This window comes from Pimephales promelas, chromosome 19, assembly GCF_988280905.1.
Source record: "Pimephales promelas chromosome 19, fPimPro1.hap1.1, whole genome shotgun sequence".
Lineage (NCBI taxonomy): Eukaryota > Metazoa > Chordata > Actinopteri > Cypriniformes > Leuciscidae > Pimephales > Pimephales promelas.
In genome coordinates this window covers 16,746,827-16,774,823 of record NC_142787.1, presented here as the reverse complement: position 1 = coordinate 16,774,823, position 27,997 = coordinate 16,746,827, and the positions used below count along the sequence as shown (strand labels likewise).

The following is a 27,997-nucleotide window of genomic DNA, read 5'->3' as shown; positions in this document are numbered from 1 at the left end:
TTACAGAGCTGGAACCAAGCCTTACGATGTCTCTGTAAAAGAAGATTATTAAAGATTAGAGTTTTACAAGAGATACCATAGGCCATCAGTCTTTGTACTTTTCAAGTTTCAATGTAATTCAATGTATTTTTTGTAACTATTTGTACAATTTACAAAAAATTGTTTCAAAGTTTGATTTTTTAATAGTTTTTTTTTTCAGTGCAGGTTCGATTGATTACGGAGCCCCCTAAGGGACATGGTGAAAAATTATGAGATGGGAGGAAACATTTATTTTAGTGCTTTTATGTTCTCTCGTGCTGTAACAACATCTGCAAAGTAATAAAGTTCAAAGCAAAGGGAGCTTTTTAAGGACTACAACAAACGGCTGGTATAAAAACCTTTAAAAAAGTTTATAAAGTCACATTTCCAATTGTTCATTCATCACTTTTGGTTACCAGCCCAAAACATCAGTGAAGTTGATCATTTCACTAATTATACGCAAAAAATGACGAAACTTGCCCTTAAATATGGAAACCCAGGAGTCCTTCACCTCTTCTGTCCGAAAAATACAAACTGCAGTCGTGGAATCTTTTAGTTTTAAATGAAACTGCTACTCAAGGGCATGACCTCTGTAGAAACGCATATGTCTGTGTGATGTAAACCACGTCTCTTTTGTTCCACCCTAATGACTGCACTGCCAAGAAAACATATTATTAGCAAACATTTCAGATAAAAAAGAGAATCATTATGTAAAGACTGGGGCAAAAATAGTTTTGCTGACCTTGGGAAACGTAGCAGCGGATCATCGCAACCAGCTGTTCCCTTGAGAGCAGATGAGTCTTAAATGCATTATTAGCATGATGTGATTTTTATGGTTGCATAAGAGAGTTTTTGGGAAGCTTCAGAGAGCTGATGAAGTGAATGAGAGAGAGATGCTCACACATCTGGGAGCAGTTCCTGACATGGGTGACTGGCTTTCACTTCAATAGTGGTGATGTGAAGAATGATCAATCATGATACACCTCATTCACTTTATGGCTGAGAGACACATTTCTAGGACAGCTGCCGCTGTGTCTCACTATTCTTGGGAGTTGTGGCAAGATGCACAGGGAAACAGGAAACTGTGTGCCTGGAAACACACATGCAAGCAGAAACATTAGCATTTCTCCATCCATTAATTGATTACAATTCAAAACAGTGTTGTAGTACTCGAGACTCGGACTCGTCTCAGACTCGGTCTCAAGACCATATTTTAATGGTCTTGGTCTTGCCATGGACTCGTGTGCATTTGGACTCGGAATTGACTCGTACTCGAACATTTTTTTTTTTAGGACTCGGACTTATTCCCGAGTCCACTCGAGTTCAATTCAAAATATTTTTCATGATTATTAATGTATGTTAATAAAATATTTCTTTAAATTGATTGACACGCCCAGTGATTGGTGATTTTCTAGTGCGCAACTGCGCATGACGAATTGTAATAAAATTACTTTTAACACCACCTACTATGTGGCCTTTTTACCCTAAACTGATCATATTTTTTAAACTCTTGGTAAATTCAGTAAAAAAAAATAAAGTAAATAAAAGTAAATTAGGTAATCAACCCTCACTGTTCTCGGTCTGGACTCGGACTCGACCGTCTCGGACTCGACTCGGGCTCGACTCTCTATGGACTCGGTCTTGACTCGGACTCGACGACTCTCTCTGGTCTCGGTGTCGACTCGGACTCGAGTGAGGTGGTCTCGACTACAATATACTTTTTTGTATGCAGGGCATATCATAGCAGCAAAACTACTATCGGTCAAAACAACACATTCTCATCCCAAGACGTCATCTAACTGACGCTTTTGACCATACGTCAACATCCGACGTTTTAGGGTACCCTAATGTCAGTTAGATGATGTGGGTAGGTTTAGGTCTGGGGTAGGGTTAGGATTAGATTGCGTCATCTAACTGACGTTAAAGGTTACCCTAAAACGTCGGATGTTAACGTATTGGTCAAAAGCGTCAGTTAGATGACGTCTTGGGATGAGAATGTGAAACATTTTCAATGTTTTTGAAATAAGTATCTCATGTTCAGTAAAAAACATTTACAAAAATTGTACATTTTTTATGATTACAATTTAATGTAACAGTTTTTTTATATATATATTTTAACATGCAATTTATTCCTTTGATGCACGGCTGAATTACTCCAGCCTTCAGTACATGATCCTCCAGAAATCATTCATATGAAATAAATGCAGCCTTGGTGAGCATACAGTAAGAAAATTCTGTCAAAAACATTAAAAAAAGGAAATGATTTCAACTTTTGACCACTAATGTATGAGTACGAGGGGCTAGATGCTGTCAAGACATTCATTGGCATGTTTGTTGTCTTCAAACATCAAATGTCCAACAAATACCATAAAAAAATAAAAAAATATCTTACTATTTAAAAATTCACCACAAAGGTTTATAAATTACACCTGCATTTTAACAATTAGCATCTTCTCAAGCCTTTCAACTTTTCTCAAGCATCTGTCAGTTAGCAATATTTTCTACAAAGTCAATCTCGAATGGCACTTTAAAATTTGCATGTCTATTTGGATTATCGAAATATGGGATCTGAGATGCGGACAGTCTTGATGGATTTGTTCTTGGGTTGAAGGTCAGGTAAACATCTTGGGTTACTTGTGTGTAAGATGTCGAGTTTAATTTCAGGTGATGCCAGAGAACGCAACAAACCGAACATGATTCCTTGAGGACTGTAGTCTTCTTGTTTACTGGGGTGTCTGGAGAGATTTCTTCAATCTGTAAAGCAGCCACAAGGATATTTTCAATTTCAATTTTTAACTTTAAACCTGACCACTTAAAGGGTTAGTTCACCCAAAAATGACATTTCGGTCATCATTTAGTCATATTGTTCCAAATCCACAAGGCTTTTGTTTATCTAGAACACAAATGAAGGAATTTCTAATGATATCGAGAGATTTATGCCCCTCCCTCAAACCTCTGATGCTTTAAAACGCTCATAATAATAAAAAAAAAAAACCCATATGAATCAAGCAGTTGAGCCTTTTGAAGATACACGGTCACTTTATATGATGAACAGATTTAATTTAGGATTTTGTTACAAACATTGATCAGTGAACCTGCATACATATAGCATATAAATTTGGTAAGCTCACGCATATTCGGTTGGGCTTCTATTTATTATATGTCCACACAAGTCTAAATTAAATCTGTTCATCATAAAAAGTGATCGTATCTCATCAGAAGGCTTGGATTAAACCACTCAATTCTTTATTTTAGTTGATATTTATATTACGTTCTCTTTACAGACGCTTTAGGGTTTTTTTTTTTTAATAGACTTTCAATGGAGTCTATTCATTCTTTCAGATTTCATTCAGATATCCATTTGTGTTTCAAAAGTGAACAAAAGTCTTGGGTTTGGAACAACATGAGGGTAAGTAAATGAAAGACATTTTCACTTTTTGGGTGAACTATCCCATTAAGGAGTCCATAATGAATTTGTAATAGTTTGTATATATTACTTTTATGAGTTTATTAATTATTAGCAGCTTTTGGAGCATGTTTCACTTATTTAAAATGAATACCAACGAGCAACGCAGTGCATGTAATTAAACAGCAAAATGAAAGAAAAATCAGCTATCTGTATGCCACTTATAGGAGTCCTATAAACAACCTTCTCATACACCTCTACAAACTTGATCACTGCAATTATTCGATAATTAGCATTGGTGCATCACTTCCAGCGGCTAATTGCAGAAAGCTTTTAAGATGTAACCACAAACACTGGACTCATCTAAATTAGAGGTGCAGAGGCGATTCACGCCCTTAATTTATTTGTAATTTCATGTTCGCTTACTAAACTACAGGGTCATTGCATGGTAACCATTAAACACATGACTTTTGGGAAGGACATTATCATGTTCTCAGTGCTGGGGGTGGCAATTATCAAAAAAAAAAGAAACTATGTAATTCAGTTCAGTTTTTCAATAATCTTGCTTGAATGTCAACCTTTTCAAATAAAAAATGAAAATAAAAATGAAATTCAGTCTGATTTGCATTTTATTTTGTGATTTTACTGGAGTGTTGAGTTGAAAGTGTTGGGTTCAAAAGGAACATGCAGTGACAATCACGTCACCCAAATATTGTTGCTCCTACCGGCTCCATCACTGACTAGAGAGAAGGATACTACTTAAAGGATTAGTTTACCCAAACATGATAATACTGTCATAACTCACTCGCCCTCAAGTCGTTCCAAACCTGTATGAGTTTCTTTCTTCTGCTGAACACAAAATATATTTTGAAGAATGTCGGTTACCAAACATTTGACCCATTGCCTTCCATGGTATTTTTTCCCCTAACTGTTTGGTTACTCATATTCTTCACAGTATCTTCTCTTATGTTCAGAAGAAGAAATAAGCTCCTATAGTTTGGAACAACTTGTGGGTGATTAAATGATGACAGATTTTTCAGATTTTTGGGTGAACTATCACTTTAACATTGGCATGAAACAGAAGTTGTGATAGTCTTTTCTTACCTATTGTATATATCCGAGTGAAATGTCTTCTCGAACAAGAAAAAAACGTAGTGTGGGACTTGGTTTTATGTACTGCTAAACAGCATAACATATGCCTATAGTATTTAAATACCAATGTAGTGGGGTCTACATTTCTTTCATCAGTTTAAATATATATATGACACAATATGCCATTGTGACTACATGAAAAGAGCTTTAACTATTATATAAAAAAATAGATTTGTGAATATTAGTGGAACTGAAGGTGGGAGAATAGAGTGCCGAAGTTACGACGTCACTCTGTGGGCCAAGACATGGAAGCGAGTTAGCATTTTAGCACTCCCGGTTCCCTCGCTCTAAAGTCTGTGGGATTTTTGAGTGGGTTTTTGCTAAATTGCCTGAAATAAGGTCTGTGGTGAACAAAGCCTCTAAATATTTTCACATTTTGATCTATGACATAGAACACACCAGTTATAACGTGCTTGTGTTTTTAAAAACTTTATATAGGCTTCAAAATGTAAAAAATTTGGATTAACTTTATCTTGATAAACAAAACGTGTAAGGGTCACAACTCTTTGTTAAACACAGATCTTATTTTTTGCGATTTTCCAAAAGTCTATGGGGGAAAATGCATAGTAGAGCCAGACCGATATATCGGCAGGCAGATATTATCGGCCGATATTAGACATTTTCCAAACTATCGGTATTGGCAGTTATAATGGCCGATAAATGAATATTTCAAAAATAAAATAAAAACGGACGAAACACGCTTCAACCATGTCATGTTGGAGTGTTGGAGTTGTATAGTTTGTCCACCAGAGGGCACTCTACACCGTCCCTGTTGGCAACACTCGTTTATAACGCGCAACAGATTCTAGCTAACCACAAAGCTAGCTAATGCCATTATCATCAATGGAATTTAATGAACTTTGTCAATTAATTAATGAGCTTTGGTTCCTCCCCTGTTCTGTTGTGACAATAAAAGAAACAAGTTTCTTTTTAAAATGCATTATCATATTATTTTAATTAAAACTCATACATAACTACAAATAACTAATGTTAGGGAAATCTGTTAATGTTTTATTGTGCGTTTCTGAAAAAAAAAATGAAAAATGAAATAAAAAATATCAGCCGACATATCGGAATATCGGATTTCAAAACCAACAAATATTTATATCGGTATCGGCCTTCAAAATCCTTTATCGGTCGGGCTCTAATGCATAGCTTTTCGATTGAGGGAACCCATGCGCCGCTAGCTTCCGAGTTGTCCTACAAAGTGATGTCATCACTTCGGCACTCTATAAACGCAAAAAACATGTGATCGTTGTTATGCGAAGAATGCGTTCAATCGTGGATCAATTTCGCTCTGGGGCAGCTGCGCACAATTTTGGACACAATTTCTAACCGGCATGCACTGCTTCAAGTCAGCCACCGAAGTCGAACAGGCCTAGTAAGAGATGTCGCTGCAAGAGGGAGGGGAAGTTATTTTGATTAAAGATTACGAGGGCTCATTAATTAAAAATAAATCGTGAGCTTAGAATTATAAGGTTCTATCTCCACTTTTGGTCAAAATTGAGTTTTTGACATAATCTGATCCATTAGGTGTTTATTAATGCCTGTGTGGTGTTATTTTTGTAAAAAAAAAAAAAAAAGATTAATAGATAAAGCTATAATAGAACATTATACTACATAACAGTTTTGCCAGCTGGGATGTAAAAACTTTGATGCTCAATATCTCAGAACTAACCGAAACGGAGATAGAACCTTATAATTCTAAGCTCACGAAATTATGTGCACAGATACCTAAATATTGCAATATTCCATGAAAAAATAAGAATTGTTCATTTTGATTTCATGATGACTTCATTGTACCAAATGTAAAGTTTTTATAACTGCTAAGAGGAGGATTCCGAGTGAAGAATCCTTAGATAACCTATTAAGCAACTGCTGTTTTCAACAAATGTGAAGAGAGACCATTATATTACCACTGGTTTTTAGGACTGAGATGAAAGAAGGGCCCTGAAGCCCCCTAATTAGTGTCTACCAATGCCTATGTATTTTTTATGTGCCTATAAATGCGTCAAACGAGGACATAGTTAGAAACTTAGTATCAAAAACAGCAAGTTGCCATGTGAGCAGTTGATTGGCAGGTTCTGTGATAAACTGTCCTTAAATGCTGGACTCAGACCAATGCAAAGGTTATTGCGTGATATGCATCTGTCACAACTGCTGCCATTCCCTTGAAAACAAGAACATCAGAGATTAATTATCAAATAGCCAAAGCTTTAATGAGGGGAACAAAAAGGTCACCGAAGCTCCGTAACACATGCAAAATGGGGCATTAAAAGCTGGGCTCCCTTGAATATGACATCTTAGACAATTCAATCCAACATGTCAAGGGAAAAGCTATGAACACTAACATCAGAGAGCCTGCCCTCCTGTAGAGGCACTTAAAGAGACCAGAGAAGAGTGAAGTGGTCACAGATGCACGAGTTCACCTCTGAAAAGCCTCTGCAATGTAGAGTGCTGATATAATTTGAAATGAGTCATAGCTGAGCCTGAGACTGATCGAGTGAAATAACAGGCCTCAGGATAGCCAAACACATTAGAGATTTACTTAAAGTCTGCTTTAGGTGTAAAATGACCAGTCACAACAGTTTGCTTTTTGCTGTGACATTTCGGATCAAGTAAAAATACACTGAACAACATTAGAAACGCAACACCTTTGTTTTTGATGAGCTAATCTCAAAGATCTAATACTTTTTCTATGTACACAATATACATATTTACCAGGGGTGCCATTCATTCTGACCCCAACTGTACACACACTCACAAGTATTTCAGTATTTTAAGAGCATAGTAGTCTGTCATTTCTTTGCAGAATCATTTGTAATGTTTTTTTTTCCCCACCAGGAAAAAACAAATTGTAATGTATAAAACTAGTTGAAATAGTGTGAACTGTTGGCTTTAACAAATGTGTATACCATGGATTAACAACCTCATGTGTCACGGGGTGTATGCAGGAATACAGACGAAGGAAGAATAATAAAATTCCAACGAAGTTTAATACTCATAATCCACAAGACATGCAAACAGGCGTTAGCTACGCCTCACTAAACGTGAACGAGATCAGACAAAGAGAGAAGACGAACTAAACAATGTAATTAATTGAACACAGCTGGAACAAATAAACTAATAAGGGTGTGACCATTGCAACTAAAGAGTGGTGGGAGATGTGAACTGAATAAATACAAACTAAAAGTCCTTCAACTGAATAAAACTGAATAACAGAGAACACATAGCTCATTGTAAGGCTGTCTTGTCAATGTTATCAAGTCAATTGGAGAAAATGAGTGGGATTTTTACTTGTAGAGCCCTCTGTTGCGCTCTATTATAAAACCAACACACCAAACACTCATATTTGACTATTTTAAAAATGGGCATTTCATTGATTTTCATTCCTGTGTTTGGTGTTCACGAGGCAGAGGTGATCATTTGCTCTTATCAAGGCTGTTGTTAAATCTCTTGCTACAACACAACTGCTCACAGTTTGTTTCTCAGATCTCTCTAAGTGTTGTTAGACAGCGAGAAGTGTGAGAAGAGCGGGACCCATTGGTCCAGTTATCTCTAACAAGCCTTTGGAAAAATGCCAGACATCAAACATGTGCTCTACGAAGTCATTACATGCGTGGGTGAAATGCCTTATGCCATGTATAAAAGGCAGTGTATGCAGCCTATAGCCTGTTTGTTCATTTATTAGGCTACCATTTTGAATTTAGTGAATTTATCATTTCAGTGCTTCTGTAAGGGTGAATCTTATTAAGAACATGTCAGAAATGTGAGGTGTTTCACCACAAATGCAAAGAAAGAAATTATATTTTAATAAAGATTATTTTAGGATTATTATTGATACATCATGAATTATTTGTTGCAAAACATTTCATTTGGGCTCATTAAGATTTAATGTTTCAATGAATGGCAATGAGAATTATAGGGGGAAATGTGCCATGAAAATAATGTCACAATGCAAATAATGGTCATACAATAAGCCAAATTATCTTTATGCATATATTATCTAAAAGTATAAGTTTGGTCCTCTAGCGGTTATAAAACAAAACTGCATGCATTTTGTGGCAGAACATTGTTTTGGTTGTGCTTTGGTTGTGCTTTTCCATCTTAATACGTTTAGATGGAAAGGATCTCAAGCTGACTAGCTGAAGATGTTGCAATGTCATTCATTGACACATTGCTTCCTTGAAAATAAAATAATGAAATGACCCTTCACATATAATGTTTAAAATGAACTCTGTTGAGAGCTACATATGGCAATTTGTCTGTTTAATAAAATACTTTACTCATATACTTGACAGGAGACGTATGTAATCTACACAATTTCCTATGAAAACTGTCCTTGCAGGTCTAAAATATACACACTTACCAGAATAATTCAAAACAAGAAGGAATGATGATGTATTGACTCATTATACTCATTATGATGCTGAAATGTGACAGGGAAACGTTTTATTCACCAAAGCATTTTTGTAAATAAAGAAAAAACAGTTTCAAATATTGAGTGTATATATTCTAGGCTTTGGAAATTAAAAAAATGAAGTCTTAGTTTGCTTATGGGAGCAACTCAACAGATTAGTTCTGGATCTCAGCCAGACAAACAGTCGTCTCTGAGGACACACCACAACTCGACAAACAAATCTCCCTCTCTTTCTCTTCTCTTTAATACATATAAGCCCACAATTCATAACTCTGCATACAACCTGCATTATTATGTAAATCTATCTTCACATTTTTGTGTGCCTGTCTGTGCGAGTTGTTCTGGGTATCTGACCTGGTGAGGCATGACACCAGCTGGTTTTACAAATGTGTTAGCCTCCCTGGCTTACAACGCTAGCTCATTAGCTAGAATCAGATGTTGTTCTGCAGGGCAAGAACAAATGTCATCAGGGTATTCTGCACTGAAGGACTGAACAAGCACCTTGGCTCTGTCTCAATTCACATACAATTAGAAAAGACACTATGTTGCAGCTAGAGCTTGGAACTGGACTAAATGGCCTCCACTGCTATCCAAAACAACCGTTTATATTATTGAAACTAATGGATGAAACCAAAGAAGAAATGTCTGGGTCATATTTCACCCTAACATCAGCGTTAAAAAGAGAGAAAAGTCCTTGCTTTAGCTGAGGAAAATGAAGCATATTCTTTATGACATTATTTTCAATATGATTAAGTACAATGTGCACACACAAACACTTATACTTATATTAAATCCTTTTTTATTCAAATCTTAATTTAAATAAATTATATTCAGTATATCAATTATTATAACTGTACTACGCAATTGAAATAATCATATCACACTTTTTGCAATACATTAATTACATTGATAAGATACTTTTCAGGGGTACTTTTTTATAATTAAAAAAAAAATGTGTTTATAATAAATAGTCACAGTGTTATAGGCCAATTAGACAACTTGTAATTAGAAAATCATATTTCATGTTACAAAAACAGCCTTCTTCCACATCAGAAACATCGCTAAGATACGGAACATGTTATACGTTTCTGATGCAGAAAAGTTTGGATTAATGTAATGCATTACTAGCAGTAACTAGATTACACCAGCCACAAAGACTTAAGATGACCCAACACCAGTGAAGAGACGACTCCAACTGCCACATTTTCTATATATTGTAATCATTGTGATCACAAGTTGTAATGATTTTTTTCTGCCTAAAATTAATGGGTTATTCTTCAACTATGGTACTCTTTGAGCTAGACAGTTTCAGAAAATAAAAACATTTCTAAAAACAGTTTTTTAGTATCAGCTGGTTTCCCAATCTGTCTAAAAAGCTTCCCTTAAGTTGGCTGCACTGATTTGTATTGAATAATATATTGAATATATATATTGGCATTTTTATTTCACAGCCCAAGAAAACATAATTTCACATAGCAAAATCACATAGCAAAAACATGTTTTGAAGAGAAAATAATTAAATATCTTCTGTAATAAATATATTTGATTAAATAGCACACACATCTATGATCAAATTTGCAATTTATTTATTTTTCAGAAATGTAACTGTAAAGATTTTACAATGTTTACACTAAAAAAAAACACCTAAAACTAGATCACTGGAACATTTAATTTACTTATCATAACTCAAAATCATGTATTTCTTAAAGTGTATACACATATACCATAACTGCTCAATGATCAACACCACTGAATATAGTTGGTTTGATTGTATGTGTTTTTTTTATATATATATGTTTTACTTTAAAATATGTGTTGTGGTGGAAATGACATGTCGTGGCGGAAGAGACAGTTTGTGGCGGAAATGACATAGATAAGCAACTTCCAATTAAAAAATGCATTTTCTGTAATGATATGTATTTTGAAATGCGCTATGTTTTCACATGTATAAATATACATATATACTGTAGATGTGAATTAAATTTAACTTAGTTTGTTTTATTTTCTTGTGATTTGAGGGTGAAATGTTTATATGGGATATGATTTGCATAAATGAATGAATGAATTTAATTGACAAAAATAAAAAACAACAGCCTACTCTATCATATTATGTCTAAAATAAGCAAACAAACAAATAAATAAATACATTTCTTAATTACATTTCTTGATTTTTAAATGTATAATTTTGCCATTATAATTAGTTCCTCCTGTCTCATTATGCAAAAATAACATACCTGAAATGGTTGTTGTTGTTGTTTTACCTTTCAGTTGGAGCAAAATACACAGGTAGAGAGGTCAACTTCCTGGCATAATCCCATTTCTCCACAGACTTGTCCAGCAGCTCGATCTATACCGGGTAATGATCTGTCTTACGTTAGCACTGTGGGTCAGAGGGTGGACTTCAGATTTCTTGAGGGGCTGAAAAAAAAACTTAAACTATAAAAAGAGCTGTGAGACTTCAGAATGTTAAAAAAGTTAGTCAACGTAAAAAGTACTTTCCAAAGGTGAAAGGTACACTAGCATTAGGCTACTTCTGTATCTGCATATTGAGCTGGGATACAAGAAATTGCTTTATCGTTCTAAAAATGCAGGCTTCTGGTTCTGGTTCTTAAAAAAGATGTGTACCAAGGTCAATATATGTGTGCTAATAGTATAAGTGCATTGATTTTGGACAGTGCCTGTGAAGTGAAGGGTGCTCTCCTTCCCAAGAGGGACTTTGTAAGAAATTTGATTGAGGTCCACCTGGTGGTGAGACCTCTGGAGGTCACCTTACTCAACCCTACGCTGCAGGAAGCCAAACAGCTTCTGACAGGCATTTAGCAGCAGACAGGATTGTTGAGATGAAAGCCACTCTTCCATTTGTCCAACGACCCCTGTGGAGACCGAGCCGTGTATCCATCAACCTGCTCAAGGAAAGGTGAAAGAGCAAAAGAGAAGACAACTGATGAACTGCTCTTCAGAATCTAATAATTAAGTTGTTGTCAGCTGTATATACCCCGAGGGAAATAAAAAAGGGCTGTTGAATGGGAGGAAAAAGGAGGATAAAGGGACCTTGTGTAAAGAGAAGTGCTGATGGAGTGAGCTGGGCTGAAGCAGGTAGAGGAGAGATGGCACGTGTGGAAGGATTGTTTTAGGGAGGAAGTCAGGCATGGCCAGCAAGATAATGAGAAGATCAGATAATTAAAAGTGATGACAGAGAGACCGTCTGTCCCATATGAATTTCAATGTGAATAGTGGTGCGGACGGACGGACAGACGGAACTACAGATAGATAGATATATATAGAGAGAGAGAGAGACAGACAGACAGAACTACAGATAGATAGAGAGAGAGAGAGAGAGACAGGCAGACAGACAGACAGACCTACAGATAGATAGAGAGAGAGACAGACAGACAGACAGACAGAGAGATAGACAGACAGACAGACAGACAGAACTACCAGCCCGTTCTCATCCTTTAACGTCATATAGAACGCTATATGCAAAAACGGCGCTATACTACGCACATGGCACCCTTTATCGTTAATATAACACGCGAACCCAAGACGTTATAAATCCTTTAGCGTGAATATGACACGCACACCCTACCCCACACCTAAACTTAGCCCTCACAGCACGTGTTATATTAACGATAACGGGTGCCATGTGCGTAGTATAGCGCCGTTTTGTCATATAGCGTTCTATATGACGTTAAAGGATGAGAATGCGTTGGAACTACAGATAGATAGAGAGTGACAGACAGATAGACAGACAGACAGGCAGACAGACAGAGAGACAGAACTACAGATAGATAAAGAGTGACAGACAGACAGACAGACAGACAGAACTGCAGATAGATAGACAGACAGACAGACAGACAGACAGAACTACAGATAGATAGAGAGTGACAGACAGACAAACAGACAGACAGACAGAACTACAGATAGATAGAGAGTGACAGACAGACAGACAGACAGACAGACAGGCAGGCAGGCAGGCAGGCAGACAGACAGACAGAACTACAGATAGATAGATAGATAGATAGATAGATAGATAGATAGATAGATAGATAGATAGATAGATAGATAGATAGATAGATAGATAGATAGATAGATAGATAGATAGATAGATAGATAGATAGATAGATAGATAGATAGATAGATAGATAGATAGATAGATAGATAGATAGATAGATAGATAGATAGATAGATAGATAGATAGATAGATAGATAGATAGCTGGATAGATGGATAGATACATGGATAGATCTAGTTTAGAACAACTTTGTAGTATATAATAGTACATATAAACTTACATATCAATATAATACAAATAATTCATTAAGATATTCATGTTTATAAAGATACATACAAATAATGTGTTATGCTATGGCAAAGAAATGTCAACTTTTTGCAGGTCTACCTCGTTAAAATATTAAGATTACCCGAAGAAACTTGACAATGATGTTCAGATTAGCAGGTGAGTTGGAACCAGGTGCAAGTCTGATATAAACGGATGTCTGTGACGGACAAAGTTGTCCTCTGGCAAGAGTGCATTAAATCCACAGCCTGTAGTAATCAAACATGACATCTGATCATTAAATTCGTCCTACAAAGTTGGCTAGAGCTGAAGTACAATAATGAGAGGGGAAGTTTTATAGTTGTATAGCCTCGAACAAGCACATAGTTTAAGAGTAATATGTTCCGTAGTTAATTTCTCACTGCAAAACGTGCTAACACAATCTTCTTAAAACGATAGTTCACCCTAAATGAATAAAAATGTTGAGCTTTATTTTGACGGTTCCCTCAGACATTCAGTTGACAATAACAACTATTGCAACTACATGTCAACTCTTAATAGGCGTCATCATCGTACAGTCGTATCGTTCCCAAGATTATTAGATGCATGTTGTACGTTTGTAATGATCTTAGGATTACCAAAATAGGATTGTCTGGGGTAGCAGTCTTTAGTTGACTTTTGGTGCATTGTTACTTAATCATAAACATGTCTACAGTGTTACTGTAGAAAAAAATAAAAATAAATTGGCACTGTTTACTCATCGTCATGCCATTCAAAATCCATATGACTTTCTCTTTTCTGTGGAACATTAAAAATAAATAAATAAATAAAATAAAACAGAAGAGTACATTTTTTGGTTTGAAACAGCATAATGATGAGTAAATGACGCAGAATTTCTACTTTTGGATGAACTAACCAACCAAAACATGACAACTGCAACAGAGACTAACTTTGAAATAGTACAGAAGAAATGCTTTGCAAATTTTGCATATCAGTTTCATAACTCAAATAAGTGAGCCCTGGAGCAACCTCTATCATTATCAAACCTCTACAGCTGAGAAAATTGCAGGATTTGCGATTCTCTATGATTCTCTTGAAGGTGAATCCTTAAAGTTTTCATCCAAGCAAGGTGTCATCCTTTCCCCCAAGATAATCATAGACAATTGCAGTCATGTGTAATAAGTACAACATTTTTTTGCTGCACTCCAAGTCTACATCATGTGATCTTCCCCAGCTCACACAGGAAGCATGCAGATAATTGCAAGGTGCTAATTAAATAATTGCTGATGAACTATGCTATTTAAATTGGTGCTGGTGTCTATGTGTGTGTGAGGAAGAGAAAACTACCTGCATTTTTCCCACATGGAAGTTTTATCGTTTAAGAACAGGGTGTAAGAAAAGGTTGTAGCCGTGACAGTGCGATCTCTAGGGCCTGCTGTAATGATGGCCGCTGACATAGATTCATGCTTATCATTACTCTGTGCGGTTTACAATAACACCTTGGCCGGCTTGAGAGTGTCAGCGGGGAAACGGTATTAAGAAAAATGCCTAGCATTACATTTTAGCCTGCAGTGAAAAAAATGCCTATCCATCTCTCATTCTGGGTGGCTAACTGATGGATATCAGAATACAGCAATAACACGGGCAGCCTGGCAAATTGTCGGAACACTTCTCACCTTGTCGGACAGGGTCTTGCGTTTGCCTAATCTTGGTCACGTGTATTAAGACTGCAATCTTGTCTTTTACACCAGATGTTCTCAACTGCTGGATCACGACCCCAAAAATGGGTTGGAAGTTGGGACATGAGAATACAACTAATGCAATCATACCAAATAAATAGGCTTGTAAACTTTTAGTTAGAAAAACGCCTTTTGTTGTTGTTGGCATCAATGGCAGTGGGTCCAATAGCATCAAACTGATATTTCACTGCACACACACTCTGTCAGTTTGAATCTAGACTAAAAACACACCTCTCCTCGCATACACATAGATAGACTATTATCAATTTCTTTTATTAAAATCAGTGATTGCTAGGCTGCATAAATTAGGTCATTCAGAACCCGGAACACTTCCTATAACTAACTACATCGTACAAAGAATGGCATATACACTAATATTAGTCAGCCTATCTCATCTTTATACCGAAGTCACCGCTTTATAGATGGTTACATGCTTTATAGATTAATTGAACTAATTTACTAATTGATGATCTTTCCAATTGTTGTGTAGAGATCATGATGTCAAGACAAATCATGCACACAAGAAAAAAAAATGCCATAGAATTAAAAAAAAATAGGAAAAGATAACTGCTATGTTTTCTCTCACATGATTTGTCGTATCACGTGCCCCCATCTCAATACCGAGGGGGACAGAGAGAGTGATTTTTTTTCTTCTGAATTGCATGAGTTATTTACGTTTATTTAAAAGTTATAGTTATATAATGTATAAGTTATATATATAATATGACAGCAACTGCCTAGAGATTCACTAAAGGCTTCTAGTTCCTCTTTGCTATTTTTCTGGAAAGTGGACACATAAAAAAAATCTCTATTTACTACCCCTTATTTCCCTTTATAGACGCTAATGGGTCTGTGAGAATGCACCATTGATGAAAAAAAGAAGAAATTAAACCCATTTTCCACCAGACATGTCTCTCTATCTCTTAAATATGAACATTTTTTCTTTTCTCCATTAAAGACACAGTCCATAAACTAGCTTACATCTGTGCTGCAGTTAAATTATTACCTGCAAGACTAATCGGGAGGTGGTTTCAAACTTGAATTTCTGTTCAACTATAGAGCCTGACACAGATGCGGTGGTCAAATACACAGCGATGCTATTTTGGTGACAGTTTCATTAGCTCATGACAATCCCATCAACACCTCTGTTAGCACATTCAACACATGTGGGGATTCTGTATGGCGAAGTTCCCGATGCGTGTGTATATGACGAGCATATGCTAAAACGGCCAAATGAAGCATCTGTTTGGAAATTACTGAAGAGCAGCGGTAGTAATGAATACATCTCATATGCAGAGGCGAATCCACAACCCAAACTTGGGGCCTGACAAACGGATGCGGTGATTAAATTTGCTGACTTGATTGGGGAAACACAGGACATCTGTGATGGTGGAAAACATTAGCAGCCGAGAGTCGGCTCTTTGCAATCAGTGAGGGGAGCAAGCATGTATTTTACATATCAAAAGCAATCACTTAACCTGTTAAGAAACCTGCTTACCTGCATCTCATGCAAATCTGCATTGGACAAGTGAACAACGGGATTGTTCAAATTTCAGATTAATTGGAATTTGAAAAGAAATTCAAAATAAGTAATCCATTCTGGGAAATGAAGTACATCTCTATCTTTGGTCACTGTGATTTTGCCAGATATTTTTCCCTTGATCAACATATTTTGTTGATCCTGGAACCTGTTGATTTCCTTTGTCCAAAAATGTAGTCCTAAACATATCCCTACCCCTAAACTTAACCCTATAACGTATCCCTAAAGAGGGAAATGATGGTTAAAGGGATACTCCACTTCTTTTTTTTTTTGGAAATAGGCTCATTTTACCACTCCGAATGCATTTAGATGATTTTTTATATATATATATATATATATATATATATATATATTTAGAAGAATATCAGTAACCAGACAGTTTCTGGTCTCATTGACTTCCATAGTATATTTTTTCCTACTATGGAAGTCAATGAGACCAGAAAATGTCTGGTTACTGATATTCTTCTAAATATCAGAAAATCGGCTGTATGGATTTGAAAACGGTAAAACTCTACAGTTTAATTCTGGGGGAGTCGTAAAATGAGCCTATTTCCCAAAAAAAAGTGGAGTATGCCTTCAATAACACTGAAGTAGAAGCACCTGACCCTACTTGTCCCTCAAATCTGATTGGTTGATTGAAATGTAGTATTTTTACCACTATGGAAGTCAATGAGTCTAGTTTGTTTGGTTACTGACATTTGTGTTTAGCAGAAGAAAGAAATTCATACAGGTTTGAAACAACTTGAGAGTGAGTAAATGGTGACAGAATTTTCTTTTTGAAGTGAACTATCCCTTTAAATGAACAAACTCAAATGGACCTGAATAAACTGAGACAGGAGTGATTGATTTATTAGTCTGATCTTGAGCACCTTGGTTCAGGGACAGTTAATGTTTAATGAGGTGGTTTAGCCCAATGGCCTTAACCTAGATTTAAAGTTCAGACTTGACTGAATCCATTACTCATGATTACTTGTGAAGAGACCACCCAAGTAGGTCAATAATACCTGGAGAAAGTTCTCCGTTAGCATTCTGTCATCTCAAAAGGAGGTACTCGAAAATAATTAAAACAAAGTATGATATATAATTGTAATGGTATGTAATTGTATATATTATATCTGTGTTTTGTTTGTTGCTTGCAAAAAAAAATTGTCAAGTCATAGCATGCATATATGATAAAAGATGCTATTTGCAGCCAGAGGTGTAGTGTAGTCAATGCATCTATCAGAAGGATCTTACTGGATGGCGTAAATGAGCAAAACCAACCCTGTGAGACCACCTGGAGCGAAACAACACTATTTTTTCAAGCCATAACATAGTTTTCTATTGGCATTTTGAATGAGAGGAACTGAGCTGTGTATGATCCACAGCCATGTGAACCCCTCTGAGAGTTGATTGTTTGTTCTGTTCTATAACAAGCTAAAAGGAGAATTGAGCCTTGTTGTTTTATTCAGGGATATATTTGGGTCAGTGGAACATGAGTCCAAACGCTGCTGAGATGGTAGATCCAGCAGTTCTCAGCAAATCCATGATATCATGATTTCAGATGTGAGCATGGGATATATTGCACAATTAGGAATGAAATCAATAAAATAAAAGGTCAAAAATAATGAAAAGTTATCGACATTGATTAACAGGGTCAAAGAGAGTGACTGTCTTGTTTGCCACATGAATCAAACATGCACTCTTCTCACCACTGATGCGTGAGAGCACAGTTCGGATGTCAGATGCATGCGCACGTCCTTCAATAGCGGATGTTATAGCATCTCACCACCACATGATGATATCATCGATGCCATTGTTGATAGACATGAAGACACAGGTTAATGACCTTTGGAAACATGGCATATTGCCTGTCCATTTCTCATGCAACCAAGTGCTGAGGACATGGTACGCCCCCTTCACCGCGATTAGGCCGGAGTTAAGAGTCGTTACTTAACACAGACTATTAATGAATAATAGGCTGGGGATTTTGTTACGTTGCACACAACCTCCTGTTACAGGTATGTTTAAACATTCCATTCAGGCATACAGTATGCTCAGCTGGATGACCAGTCTGACAGGTGTTGTATCTTGATAAAAATCAGATAAAAAGCAAACAATGCTATTTAATAAATCATGCCAGGACAAGATGGACATTGTACGCTAGCAGTAAAATTATTCCAGTGTAGTTGAACTGAATTAGAAAAGAGTAGATGTGTTTGTTGAAATTATTTATAAATTCCATATACTGTAGAATTTACAGAATATATATATATATATACACACACACACACACACACACACACGTATATATTATATATATTTATCTATAGTTGTATATATATATATATATATATATGTAAAAATAATTAATAAAATGATTAAATATGTGCAAAAATTGTGCAAAAATTAATTGCGATTAATCGCATCCAAAATAAAAGTCTGTGTTTACATAATATATTTGTGTGTGCTGTATATAATTATTTTGTATATATAAATACCTATGCATGCATGTATACAGTATATTTAAGAATTGTTTGCGCTTACATTCTGTATATATATATAAATACATAATCTATATTATATAAATACAAATATTTTATATATGAATAACACATTTTCTTAAATATATACATGCCTGTGTGTGTATTTATATATACAAATAATTATATACAGCGCACAAAAAATATATTATGTAAACACAGACTTTTATTTTGGATGCGATTAATCGCAACTAATTTTTGCACAGCCCTAATATATCTCCCCTTATATACATAACCTCCCCTTCCTGGCCAAGGTATTGGAAAGAGTGGTGGCCTCACAACTAGACACCTTTCTTAATTACCATAATCATGTATGAGCCTTTTCAATCTGGCTTCCGTTCATGTCACATTACAGAGACTGCCCTTCTACGCATCGTTAACGACCTTCTACTGTCTGCTGACTCTGGTTCACTTAACATTCTCATCCTCCTTGACCTTAGTGCTGCCGTTGATACCATCAACCACAATGTTCTAATTACCAGTCTGTCTGCTATTGGTGTTTCTGGTACAGCCCTCAATTGGTTCCAATCATACCTCTCCAAAAGAAAGCAGTTTGTGACACTTGGTCCTCATCAGTCGTCCAAGTCCCCTGTCACCCGTGGTGTCCCCCAGGGTTCTGTACATGGGCCCCTACTCTTTCTCATATACATCCTCCCTTTTGGCCCTATTATATGCAGCCACGGTCTTAAATTCCACTGTTATGCAGATGATATCCAACTCTATTTGACCACCCACTCTCCCTCTGACCCACCACAGTGCTCCTTCGCTGACTGGCCCTAAAAACATCCTCTCTAAATCTCCCAGTCTCACTATCAATATTGATGGTTCACCTGTCCACCCATCTGCCCCTCATCATGTCCCTCATCATCTACCCCTGTTGTCAAAAACCTTGGCATTTTGCTTGACTACACACTTGTATGACACAGGTCATATTGTTATGTCTACTGACAGTTATTGTAAATATATTTTTGCTGTGTTTCATCAGCAGAACCAAAAAATACATTAAATAACAGTACAACCCACTGAAGAGATGCATTTCAATCCATCACAGCCTCGCTTTCACTCATGTTAAAAATCAGAGATGGCCCAGTAATTAACCTAGCAACCACCTACCAGCAAGGCCATGGAAACTTCCCAGAACACCTAGCATCCACTTAGCAACGGCATAGCAACTAAAACACGTTAGCAACACAATAGAAACCATCTAGAACACCCAACATTGTTGCAGTGAGTTTTGCAGTGAGAAAAAATACATCTTCAGGAAATTTGAATTTTGTGTACTATTATTTTCACTTATACTGTATATACGCATGAAGACAAAATTGAATTGAATCGTATGACTAAAATAGCACTAACGCTCTTTGAAACGTGCTAATTAGGTTTTACAGCTCACTGAGAATCACTGTAACATAATACAGTTTAAGGGTTCTTATCACATATCAGCTTAAACTGACTACAGTAACATGGTGTGATCTGATTAGACTAACGCAGAATGAGTTAATCCATCACAATCAGACGGAATCCCAGCCACGTCCCGAATGTGGACCCCTGAACCCTTCAGTCATCCCACGGATCGTTTTCTGCGATACATTTCAACCCAAAACTTGATTCCGGTTGGCCACTGAAATATTCAGTCCAACCGGTATGTCTGTGACCCATAGATTCTTATCCTTTTACCGTTATACTGGCAAGACGAGGCTTTCAATTAATATTTGATTTGTCACAGAGTGAATGGGCAACCAAGGAATGACACAAAGGTAACACTGAGTGGTCGTTGAGCATTACACCGTCCGTAGTGTCATCTCCACGTTTCTCAGCTTTCCACTATAGCTCAAGTGCTATAATCTGAGCTACCAAAACATGTCAGAGATATCTGAGAGAACAGAAAACCTCTCCTTAAACAAACGTGAACAGAATTACACATTTATTTAAGCAATAGATGGTCTATATTGCATTAAAGCCCTTCAGCCTTGATTATATTCACAAATGACTGCCTCAATTGCCATTATAAAACAGACTAGGGACATTGCAATCAATATAATGGAGGCACATGTTTCTCCCCTGAGAGACTTTTAGCCAATAATAATTTTCTTTGAACACAGTGTGAAAAAAAACAACAAAAAAACGTAAATGTACTGTACAATGGCAGCCCTGCCAACTGGTTGGATAGGATTAGAGTATAATATTAGACCGAAACAGCAAAAAATATATATAATAATAATTATATATTATATAAATTGATATAATTATACCCACTAAGCGAATTTTGTGTGTGTGTAGGCATGTACATATATCACAACCCATCTGTACTATATTGTGTATTTTAGCAGAGCAGGTAAACGCTGAATCAGCATCCAGGAATGGATCTGTTTTTTTTTAGGCTTTTCTTTGACCCTTGAGTAAAATGCTACATTTGTGTGTTTAAACTGTGCACTTAGTACCTACTTCACAGTGAAAACTTCAAAGCATGTACTCGTGATTCAGCACCCAGTGCTCATGTGGGTAAACGGATCTCCTCATTACACTTGGCAAATGCAAGGTACACATGCCGCCTTTCGCCACGAAACGACAGCTTGGCAGAGGAACAAAGGAGAAGGAAAAAATACAGAAAACTCGGTTAAGAAAAAACCCTGATTTTGTAATTCTGCACACCTCATCTGTTACCATATGACGCACAGACGGCACAGTACATTGGAATTCTGTTTGTGTACATACGTGTATGTGCAATCAGTAGCATGCATTACTATTCAGTCCCTCCAGGATTTCACGATTTTTTTTTGTGATTTTTGCGATCAAAATGACTGATTTTGTGGTGGTAATTTCCAAAAATTTGTGAAAAAATTCGCGATTTATATATAACATTTACCATACTAGTATTCAGTCCTTCCAGAAAAACGCGGAGCTTTTTTGTGATTGTTGCGGGCAAAAATTGATTGATTAGCCTACTCGGCCCGTTTTCTTTAAAAATGCGATGGAATATGCGGGATATTTATGCAATTTTATGCGATGAAATTGCAGGAATTTGCAAAAATTGAGAGAACTTGCAAAAATTGTGGTTTGATGAAAAAGATTTCTCTTTTTCAGTGATTCCCCCAACATCCTGTTCTCACTAGGCTAATGTAAGAGACATTTCTTATTACTTCCTTTGATAAGCAAGCATACTACATCATAGAAAGTGCTGGGAATATTTAATTTCTCATCTTGTTTTATTTCAGACTACAACGAGTGTAAATAAGGTGTGACCCCTTTAAGAGCTGCGCGCTCCTGTTGAACTGTCTGCAGTGTTATATGTGCGCCTCAAACACCCCATGTGTGCGGGTAATTTCTGTTTGATGCTACTTCTTTTATCTTATGTTGTTTATTAAGTAACGATGTGACGGTAGAACGTGTGACAGACAGTTATACGAGTTCGATTTGTGAGATGTCAATCGCCTCCGTGAGTCTGTCCGGCGTCGCGTAATTGCGTCACTTCATAACGTTCCCATGGAAACAGAGGGAAATGGCTGCTCTTGTGTGAAGCAAACGGAACATGTTTTAACTTTCTACTAAAATACACGTGACTTTTTTTTGCAACGAAAATGCGAGGATTATGAAATTATGCAAACCCCGCATATTTTGCAAGGAAATCGGCAATTTATGCAGCGAAAGTGCGGCGTATTTGAAAAAATGCAGCCCCGCATAAATATGCGGACTTTGGCTGATTTTGCATTGAATTCAGCGATCGCATAATCGCGTTTTTCTGGAGGGACTGACTATTAATATTGCTCTTATACTTAAAATTAGAGGGTGGTTTAACTCTATAACCTTAACTTGTACCTATAATGCTATCCCCGATAATACCTTAGTAGTGTAGTGTAATCTAGCTGTTTGTGTATGTAAAAGGTCTTCAAAGTTTTAAAGATCAAAGTGAACGACAAATTATTGTCCTCTAAAAGAAAGAATTGATTCCAAATTTCCTGAGATGAGTCGTCAGTAATTCCAGTCTTACTTCCTAAGCTGTACATAGGATTGTAACAAATTTGCGTAATGCCATCCTGGTCTTCATTGGCTGCCCGTGAACAACGTCTACTTTGCCCCTAAAACACTGTAGACTGGAAGATTTTGGTTCGTCTCGCCAGCATGTTGAGTTTGCTGCTCTGCGAAAACAAATCCACTTTGCATAGACTTCCAAAGGATGAGGCTCGAAATGACACAGTAAAACTGACGGCATCATTACTGTTCGTATCACTAAGCATAGAGTGCCGAAGTGATGACGTCACTTTGTAGGACAACTCGGAAGCAAGCGGCGCATGGGTTCCCTCGGTCGAAAAGCAATGCATTTTCCCAATAGACTTTTGGAAAATCGCAAAAAATAAGATCTGTGTTTAACAAAGAGTTGTGACCCTTACACGTTTTGTCTATTAAGATAATCTTTACAAGTTAATCAAAAATTTATACATTTTGAAGCATATATAAATATTTTAAAAAACACAAGCAGACACACTAAAGTTAAAAAAAACACAAGCAGGTTATAACTGGTGTGTTTTATGTCATAGATCAAAACGTGAAAATATTTAGAGGCTTTGTTCACCACAGACCTTTTTTTCAGGCGATTTAGCAAAAACCCACTCAAAAATCCCATAGGCTTTAGAGGGAACCGGTAGTGCTAAAATGCTAACTCACTTCCGCATTTTGGCCTACAGAGTGACGTCGTAACTTCGGCACACTATTGAGAAAGCCTCCGGAGCTGAAATTCAGATATGGTAATGGACCATTTGTTTCCGACAGGCACTGTAAGTTTTGACCAATCACAATAGACTACGTCATCTGACCAATCAGTGCAGAGTATAGACTCGCAGAAAGGTGTTTAGAGAGACAAAATCTTCGAACGAACCCTTTGAGAAAGGACGGAGGTGATGCACAATGTATATTATAAGAAAATTAAAGTGTTTTTTGACCTTGGATGCAAGTATTGTAGGAGTACTCACAAAACTAAATTAGGAGCCTTTAAAATAGCATAGGGATACTTTAAATATTAAACTTTTGTGCATAACTCACTCTTTACTCAACTTTCAAATTGCTAGCATGCTATTACATTCCTTAGTGACGGAACTGCAAACGGCTTTGAGTATTGTGAGGCCCATTTGAATCTTAAAAGACATTATATTTCCGCCCTAAATAATGTGCGAAGTAAGAAAACAACATTGATTTTGTGAGTGAATTGTAGTGTAGTTTAGTACACCATGTGTCTATAGTATTGCATTATAAGTCCACTTCCACTGTCATTTTCCGGTCCAGTTGGTATCCCCATCTCCCCTTATGTTGTGTGGAGATGATGGATCAGCCTCCACACCTGGATAACCCTGCTCTCCTCTCCTCCCTGCAGCCCTGCTGTGTCTCCCTTCCCATCAGCCATTCCCTTTCATCTGCCTCTTCAGATATCTCCATGACTCACTTATGTAGGACATTGGTCAGTAAAATTGTTTTTTTTTTCTTGTCTTTTTTTCTGAAAAATCATCTCAGTGTTCATCCCTGTAACCCCACTGGATATCCAGAGAGTTGATCAAAGCAGATGGAGTTTGGGAGAAGTGTGTGTACACTGTGTACTGGAAAAAAAACAATTACTATTCTTGATTTTGATTGTTTTACTCTCTCTCTCATGCAAACAAATGCAGACACACTTGAGTGTTTCTTCAACTACAGTCAATTTTCTTTTTGTCATATGATGGTCACTTTAAAATCGTCTAGAAAATTGTCTTTTTGTCATGCTTCCATAATTTATTTTTGAAAAATCTTATGGACCTAGACTTTTTTTTAGAACAGACTATCTTAGAATATATTCCTCTTTCTATTTCTAAATATTTCTATATCTAGCCTTCTAGTCTTAGACTAGTGGAAAGAAAACATATAAGTGATTATTTTTTTTTACTGCACATTATCTGTGTTTGTATATTTAAATTATAATATCTTTCAAGGTGGTTTTCTCAAAATGAGTCAGAAATCCCCACTTCATTGTCACTTACGTACACCAAACTTTCCAGTTTTATTCCTAAAGTATCTTGAAGTCAAGACAAGTCACATTTATTTATATAGCGCTTTTTACAATACACAGCCCATTCACATCCCAAGGTGTCATCTAACTGACACCTTGGGAAGCATTTTGACCATGCTTCAAAGCAACTTTACAGTGATAACATGAAAATAATATACAACACAGATCAATAATACTGTTGAATATTAAATGTCCCCAACTAAGCAAGCCAAAAGCAAGGCAACAGTGGCAAGGAACCAAAACTCCATCAGGTGATTGATTGGAGAAAAAAAAACTTGGGAGAACCCAGGCTCAGTCGGGGGCCAGTTCTCCTCTGGCCAATGACAGAACAGTGATTACAAAACAAATTGGATCGAAACATTAAGAGAATTTGTCTATTTCCGTCTGTTTGGAAAGTCAAAAGTCAAAGTACTCACGCCAGTTTGGAGACGAGATGTTGAGGTCTTGTCGATGCCGTCAGCACGTCAGCAGGTCCAGGCGCAGGTCCACCGTAGAGGGTCCCTCGGGATAAACAGAGAAACTAATATTAGCGTAGATGCCATCCTTCTTTTGATGTACCAAGTACATTAGGATTTACGGGACGTGTTCCCGGTTCCGGCTGATCTAAACTACAGTATGCAGCCTAATTTGAATTTAGGAAGTCTATAGTGTGTTATGTGTATGCTAGGCCAAAGAGATGTGTTTTTAGTCTAGATTTGAATTGACAGATTGTGTCTGCTTCCCGGGCAATGTTAGAAAGATTGTTCCAGAGTTTTGGTGTTAAATAAGAAAAGGATATCCTGCCTGCAGTCAATTTCGATATTCTAGGTATTATCAACTGGCCGGAGTTTTGAGATCGCAATGGACGTGAAGGACTATAATGCGTTAAGAGCTCGCTCAAATACTGCGGAGCTAAACCATTTAGTGCTTTAGTAATCAGCATTTTGACAGTTGGTAATCAGCAATCAGCATTTTTTTTTTTTTTTAAATTTAGATGCTGTTTAATAGGCAGTCAATACAGGGTTGACAGAACCGGGCTAATATGGTCATACTTCCTGGTTCTGGTAAGAACTCGAGCTGCTGCGTTTTGGACTAGCTAGAGTTTGTTTATTAAGCGTGCAGGGCAACCACACAGTAGAGCATTACAATAATCTAGCCTTGATGTCATGAACGCATGCACTAATTGTTCTGCATTTGTCAATGAGAGCATATGGCGTAAATTAGATATATTTTTAAGATGGAAAATGTGGTTCTACAGATACTAGACACATGACTTTCAAATGAGAGAGAGGGGATTTTTTTTTTTTTACAGAGGGGTTTGTTCAAACATCATTCATCCGAATTAACAATACATAACACATGTTTTTTTTTTTTTTTTCTGGCCATTGATGGTATTTTCTAATTTATGGAGGTACAAAAAGACATATTAAAACCCGTAATGTGTCAAAACAAACAAAACAAAAATAATAATTTTAAACCTGCTGCTTATTTCAACGTTAATCCAAAAAATCAACATCTGTTGTACAGGTTTTTGATGAATTACAGAAAAGTGAGCAAACATCTGTAAAATTGCCCTTACAGTGGGCGATTATTAAAACATTCATCATGCGCGTCCCCACAGGTTTCAGCAATAAATAATAATTCACCCACAATGCACTGATTTACCACCCGGCCTGTCTGAATAGGCACACAGATTTAAGTAGATGGTAGGAAAATGAGTATTGTTTTGAAGACATAAGCGGCATACTGGCAACAACACATATTTTATTCTAGAGATAAAAACAACAACAAAAAAAAAACATTAGCAATCATTTAAATTGCAAACATTAGCTACAGAAGAGAAAATACATCTTATGCAATTGCAGTCTGCCACATATGCAGAGCTAAAAAGAAATCTGTTCCTCGTCACATGAATAATTACTCAGAGGCTTAAAGGTGGATCTCATTTTACGTCTCAAAGACACTGAGACAGGACGAGCATATTAAGAAACTTTGTGTGCATATTCTATTCTATTCTATTCTATTCTATTCTATTCTATTCTATTCTATTCTATTCTAAATATTAGTTACATATATTTCCACTTCTGTCTCTGAACAAAACTTGCCAAATTCATTGTTTTTCAAGGTCCACTGAGATCTATTCAAATTTAATATTTGCCTCCAGCTCTAACAATGGTAAAATATTAAAATCAGTTTTGAGTAAAAATTGTTTTGATCAAACCCTTATTTCAATCAGAGCAGAAGGAAAGTAACAAATAATAGCACCGCAAGGGTTGTGAGGTGAATTTCTGTTGTGTTTGTCATCGGTCCACATAACAGAACAACAGCGTATCCGATTTGTATGATGAGGCTGTTGGTTGCTATGAATATTCCACATGTATTCAACTCCACAAGGACATCCAGGTTGTTCTGCCCCTCAGCGTTTTTTTTCTTCTTCTATTTTTACATTAAATGTATAATCAAGCCTGATCCGCTCGCTTGTGTACGTGTGCTCGGGCTTGTGTGTATAAGACTTCATATTTAAGCGTCCACTGTATGTGCTAATGAGAGGCGCGACAGGGAACATCCTGATTTTCTCACATATTCAGCCTCCTATCTCTGCTGAGACAGCAAGGCCTGGCCCAAGGGCTCCCGAGAGAGAGAGAGAAAGAGAGAGAGCATGAGAAAGGTGAAAGGAAACGAGGACGAGAGGAAAGGAAGTAGTGAAAAGTAAAGAGGTGAGATGAACATAGAAAGGAAATGTATTGGAAACAACTGCATGTCCGCATTACATACTGAGTCTTGTTATATAAAATAAACACATGTCTCCTTATGTAAAAGGTAAGTGCATTTCCCATGAGAGTTTTGTAAGAGTGGAAAAATACATTCGATCAATCTGGATTTAACACAGTCTCATCCCAAGACGTCATATAACT

At 36.7% G+C, this 27,997-nt stretch overlaps 1 long non-coding RNA gene across 3 annotated transcripts; it reads right to left on the bottom strand.

Annotated features, from left to right (window-relative positions):
* Window positions 1-284: 284 nt before the first annotated feature.
* Window positions 285-27,997, bottom strand: LOC120490580 (uncharacterized). Of its 3 annotated transcripts, none has more exons than XR_016147764.1 (6): window positions 25,520-27,997; window positions 13,417-13,540; window positions 11,258-11,899; window positions 2,707-2,772; window positions 761-1,108; window positions 285-673 (listed from the first exon to the last, which is right to left on the bottom strand). It is a non-coding gene; the product is annotated as an uncharacterized LOC120490580 (long non-coding RNA). The 3 variants fall into 3 exon arrangements; XR_016147762.1 differs by having other exon boundaries at window positions 285-668; XR_016147763.1 differs by lacking the exon at window positions 2,707-2,772 and having other exon boundaries at window positions 285-668.